Genomic DNA, 6000 nt, shown 5'->3' with positions numbered 1-6000 from the left:
TGCCAGCTCCCCACTCAAGTTTTCTACACCTGCTGTAGTGCCAACCTGCACACCTCTTTACGCCACAACCCCCAGGGGGGTGATTAGGGTTAGGCACCACCTGGGTGGCGGTTAGTTTTAGGCAACACCGGGGAGGGGGGGGGGGGTGGTTAGGGTTAGGCACCACCACCAGCGGGGGGGCAGGCACCACCGGGGGGTGGTTAGGGTTAGGCACCACCAGGGGAGGGTTCTGTGTGAGGGTGGGGTTGGATTAAGCTGTATTGTCGAATTACGTAACAATATTTAATGTTAATATCTTTTCGTTACTATTTCTCATCTGTTTTTACATCGGTTTTCAATGTTAATAAAGCTTGGCAACTATGTTTATCGGTTTCAGAATTCGTTAATAACCGGCGCCATTTCGTTATCAACTCGGGCCCTTTTTCCACGGCGCCCTTTTTTCATGCACGCTGGTTGACAGTGTTGTCATTTCATGATGACTTAAGATTTTAGTAAACCCATATTAACAATTTAACAGCTGGTTTAGTGTTGACTATTTCTGCTGTGCCCTGCAACACTTACTAGGATGCAGCCTCCTTCTCTCTCCCTGGGATGCAGCCTCCTCCCAGGGATGCAGCCTACTCCTCCTCCCCCTCCAAGGGATGCAGCCTCCTCCCTCCCTCCCTGGGATGCAGCCTCCTCCTCCCTGGGATGCAGCCGCCTCTTCCCTCCCTCCCTCCCTGGGATGCAGCCTCCTCCTCCCTCCCTGGGATGCAGCCTCCTCCTCCCTCCCTGGGATGCAGCCTCCTCCTCCCTCCCTGGGATGCAGCCTCCTCCTCCCTCCCTGGGATGCAGCCTCCTCCTCCCTCCCTGGGATGCAGCCTCCTCCTCCCTCCCTGGGATGCAGCCTCCTCCTCCCTCCCTGGGATGCAGCCTCCTCCTCCCTCCCTGGGATGCAGCCTCCTCCTCCCTCCCTGGGATGCAGCCTCCTCCTCCCTCCCTGGGATGCAGCCTCCTTCTCCCTCCCTGGGATGCAGCCTCCTTCTCCCTCCCTGGGATGCAGCCTCCTTCTCCCTCCCTGGGATGCAGCTTCTTCCTCCCTCCCTTGGACGCAGCTTCCTCCTCCCTCCCTTGGACGCAGCTTCCTCCCTCCCTCCCTGGGATGCAGCTTCCTCCCTGGGATGCAGCCTCCTTCCCCTCTCTGGGTTGCAGCCTCCTTCCCCTCTCTGGGTTGCAGCCTCCTTCCCCTCTCTGGGTTGCAGCCTCCTTCCCCTCTCTGGGTTGCAGCCTCCTTCCCCTCTCTGGGTTGCAGCCTCCTTCCCCTCTCTGGGATGCAGCCTCCTTCCCCTCTCTGGGATGCAGCCTCCTTCCCCTCTCTGGGATGCAGCCTCCTTCCCCTCTCTGGGATGCAGCCTCCTTCCCCTCTCTGGGATGCAGCCTCCTTCCCCTCTCTGGGATGCAGCCTCCTTCCCCTCTCTGGGATGCAGCCTCCTTCCCCTCTCTGGGATGCAGCCTCCTTCCCCTCTCTGGGATGCAGCCTCCTTCCCCTCTCTGGGATGCAGCCTCCTTCCCCTCTCTGGGATGCAGCCTCCTTCCCCTCTCTGGGATGCAGCCTCCTCCCCCTCTCTGGGATGCAGCCTCCTCCCCCTCTCTGGGATGCAGCCTCCTCCCCCTCCCAGGGATGCAGCCTCCTCCCTGGCATGCAGTGCCCCCAGCTACTTCTGCTGGTCCAGTCTAATACTCACTAATGCTAGGCGGTACGTGAGCATGCATGCACTTGCCTATGCTCCATTGTGCATGGGATTGCCGTCCCCACTCTCCTGTCCATAGAAAGAATACATGTTGTATGGACATAGCCAAGCAACCAGTCTTTATAACACTTGTCCCCAAACTGTCACCCTAGGGCTTGGGTCCCGACCTCTACAGGTGCCAGTTATTGTGCATGTGTATACACCTTAAGTATCTATTGTATAGACATTGTACCGTATACCCCAGTGTGATCCAGTGTTGCATAGTACAGTAATATACAGTGAAAGGTGCACTTTGTGCAACGTTTAACTCAAGCATGATGTGTTAGTGGACATAGGAGGGTTAACGCAGTGGAATTCTTTGGCCTCACTCAAGCTGATTCTGTTATTTCCATTTGTAGGAGAATTTTCAGAATTCCAGAGAGAATTGTGTCCAGATGCTAAGACGGCTTACGTTAATAGTCAAACTCCAAAGTGTAATTTTGACTTTGCTCTGCAGAGGTCCCTTTGGCTACAAAAGATCTAAAGGTGCCAAAACAGTCCTGTCCTTCCTTTGAAGATTCATTCATAGATTGATCACTGTGTCTGCTGTGTGGATACAAAGCACCCTCTGCCAAGAACTACTCCATAGTGATTTTATCTTAGCAGGAGTTGCGCTTCAGCTTCATCTGCTTCTCAGAGCTCATGGTCTGTTTGAATTTAGAGCAGAAGGAAATGACAGCATTCAGAATAATATTGTAGGGAGGCAGTTTTGAATCAGGATGATAACATTTATTGGCTGACTTTTAAAGATTCAGGGTTGGCTCAGTGAATCGTTTAAAGTTAGCCAATAAATGGTATCATCCTGATGCATAACTTCCTGCCTTAACTGATGGCTAACACGATACAGTGCTATACTGAAAAAATCGTGTAGTAAAAATGTTTATATAGCAAACATTCTAATCCTCCCGCCCATGGCCCTCTGCTGTGCACTCCTTAGTAGATATACTTTGTGAACAGCACACCTCACTTGCTATGAATCCTTCCTGCATGGTCTAGTCTGTGTGGCTTCCAGACGTGAAATCCAATGAAGTAGTCGACCAGCAGTGAAGATTTTAAATTTACAGTTTAATTCACAAAGACAGTGAATATACAGCCATCACCCGGTGTAGGTATCCGGCGTAAGTATAGCTCTCAGGTATAAGTAGCTCTCAGATGTTCACAGTGCTGTATATTATGCTGGATACACACCATGAGTTTCCGCGTCGCACGCGGCCGTCGATACGTGTCGATTCGATTATTTCCGAACGAATTTCGATGATTTTTAGGTTGAATGCCATGTAAAGTATGGCAAATCGACCTAACGATTCATCGAAGCTTCAATCGGACAGGCCGGAAATAATCGAATCGACGCGTATCGACGGCCGCATCGAACGCGAAAACGCATGGTGTGTATCCAGCATTAAGCAGAAAATTAAAAATCTTCACTGCTGGTCGACTACTTCACTGTTGTGCACTCCTGAGGCCTGGCTCCCACTGGTAGCACTTTGATACTTAGATTGCGAAGCTGTGGCGTTTTCCAAAATCGAGAAAGTCTACAAATTTATTATGATTTCTGCAAAAGTCGCGATTTGGCCCCACATGGCTTGCGCTCGCCTGGAGATCACTCCAAAAATACTGCAGCTTGATCGCCAAGCACTGCAGTGGAACTACCGTTATAGGTTTCCACTGCTGTAGCGCTTTGCCAATGTCCAGCGATTGGCAAACGTTACTAAAGAGATGCTAGTGGATCCTACGCCTAAGAGTTGCACAGCATTTCCACTCTATACCACTCACTGGTCCTGATGTTGCTGGAGCCTTCCACTTGTCGAGTGAGTACTATGTACACAAGTAAGCAGAGATCTGCTGGCTGCAGCATAGAATGGATGGCGGACCTGACCTAAGGTCGTAGGCTTCAGCAGGATGATGCACCACCTATCTCCAAGTATGTGGGGAGGGTGATGATGATGGGGGGGGGGGCACATTTGGAAGACCCTAATTAGAGGGAGGAAAGAGTTCTGTCCCCCTTCCCCCTCTTCCTCAACAGCCTCACCATAGGTGGCTCTCATCTGCTTGTCATTCCTGGGGTTTATTGAAGAAGATGCATGTCCAACCCCAAGTCTATTGCTTATGTGCAGGGTGTTGCTAATGCAACTTAACTTGGCTGGCTATTAGTAGAAATAACCCGAGCCTCCGATTTTAGGTTCACGAACCTCAGCCAAACGTTCGATTCGCGCGAACTTTCGTGAAACGGCAATAGACTTCAATAGGAAGGCGAACTTTGAAAACTAGAAACACTTATACTGGCCAGAAAAGTGATGGAAAAGATGCTTAAAGGGGTCTAACACCTGGAGGGGGGCATGGTGGAGTGGGATAGACGCCAAAAGTCCCGGGGAAAAATCTGGATTTGACGCAAAGCAGCGTTTTAAGGGAAGAAATCACATTGAATGCTAAATTGCAGGCCTAAAGTGCTTTAAAACATCTTGCATGTGTATACATCAATCAGGGAGTGTAATTAGTGTATTGCTACACACTGACACACCAAACTCACTGGGTAGCGCACCGCAAACAGCTGTTTGTGTAGTGACGGCCATGCTGGACTGGTGTGCACCATGACGAGAGTGCAGGTGATGGCGGCTTTCCAGCCCATATAGTCAGGCTGAGGTAGCTGAATGACAGAACAGTGACTGTCCAGCTGATCAAATTTGGTCTGTCCACAATGAAGCAATGACCTCATTATCTTTGGTGTGCCACCCCCCGAGACACTCATATAGCCGGCGGTCATTGCTTCATTGTGATACGCAAGCCCTTTCACCGCGGCAAGGTAATTATCACGAAGGGGAATTGGCACATGTACATGCCTTTTTGTTTTGTTGTTGCAGCTGCAGTGCAGCCAGAAAAATTAGGCAGGCATGTACACGCACCAGAAAAATTATTATAGCGGCCGCCTGGAGTCCTGGACCCTGTTGGTGGTGGCGGAGAAGGCAGTCAAGCAGCAGAGTTGCTGTGTGGGGAGCGACTTAATCTTGGGGCAGGCAGTCACACAGCGTGCAGGCAGAGATGCTGTGTGGGGACTGACTTAGTCTTCGGGCAGGCCTGAGCATGCTTTGCAGACCAGGCATCCGTGGTCAGATAGACCCTTGACCCAACGCTGTGTGCCAGAGATGTCACCACTTGCCTTTCAACATCTTGGTACAGTTTAGGTATCGCCTTTTTTGAGACAAAATTGTGGCCTGGTATCTTCCACTGGGGTGTGTGGCTTTGCTTTTGTGTGCTGTTTTTCCTCAGGTGGTCATCCCATTGCAGTTTGTGCTTTGTAATCATGTGCCTTCGTAAGGTAGTTGGTCTTTCCACTGCTCAATTTTCGGTGGCAGAGAGTACAGATGGCATTGCTCTCATCTGAGGCAGACACACAAAAAAATGTCCACACCGCTGAGCCCTGGGGTGGGGGCGGCCGACTGAGTGTGCCAGAATCAGAGCAGGAGGAGGAAGATATGTCGCACTTCCGTGCGGAAGCTGAGAAAGATGAGGTGTACTGTGTTAAATAGTCAACTACGTGCTGACAATATTGGGGGTTGATGGCACGTGCCTTCTTCTGAACACTGTACTTTGGTCGAGGGCCGCACGAAATCACGACAGCGCGACCTCAAACAGACCTGCCAGGTGGCCTGCCTCTGCCGTTTGTTTTGTCCATATTGGGGGGATGAAGTCAAAGGTATGCACTGACTTGACTAATACAATGTGCAGTCACACAGGTGCAATTAACAGGTATGCACGGAGTGGTATATCGCACTGCGTGCACTCACGTAGGTGGGTGGGTGCACAGTAAACAGGTAGGTATATGCAGTGGGTATTACAATGTGCACCTGTCACACACAGACAGGTAACGGACAGGCACAGTGACACTGCATGCGCTCACGTAGGTGGGTGGGTGCACAGTGAACAGGTAGGTAGGTATATGCAGTAATTACAATGTGCACCTGTCACACACACAGGTAGTAGTCAGTGTATGTGCTGGGTCTGCCTGACAGTGGCACACACAGTAGCAATCACTAAGGCTGTCTATTCAAAACAAATGTCAGTGTAACACACACACACAAAAAAAAATAGATCACAAGAACAAGATTAGCTCTCAAAAGAGCTGTTACGGGGGGCTTTTTTTTAGCAATAAGAATCAGCAAGGGCCATCTAAGAAGCCTACAAGAGCCTGACTAAGCTTTCCCTATGAGAGTCTGCAGCAGTTTTCCCTTCTCTA

The 6000-nt window shown here is 50.7% G+C and overlaps 1 protein-coding gene across 1 annotated transcript in view; it reads left to right on the top strand.

Annotated features, from left to right (window-relative positions):
• The window catches only part of FARP2 (FERM, ARH/RhoGEF and pleckstrin domain protein 2), a 150537-nt gene that overhangs the window by 69709 nt on the left and 74828 nt on the right, over positions 1-6000 (top strand). The window lies entirely within an intron of this gene.

This window comes from Hyperolius riggenbachi, chromosome 4 (assembly GCF_040937935.1).
Source record: "Hyperolius riggenbachi isolate aHypRig1 chromosome 4, aHypRig1.pri, whole genome shotgun sequence".
In the NCBI taxonomy this organism is placed as follows: domain Eukaryota; kingdom Metazoa; phylum Chordata; class Amphibia; order Anura; family Hyperoliidae; genus Hyperolius; species Hyperolius riggenbachi.
This window is presented reverse-complemented; position numbering and strand designations above follow the sequence as displayed.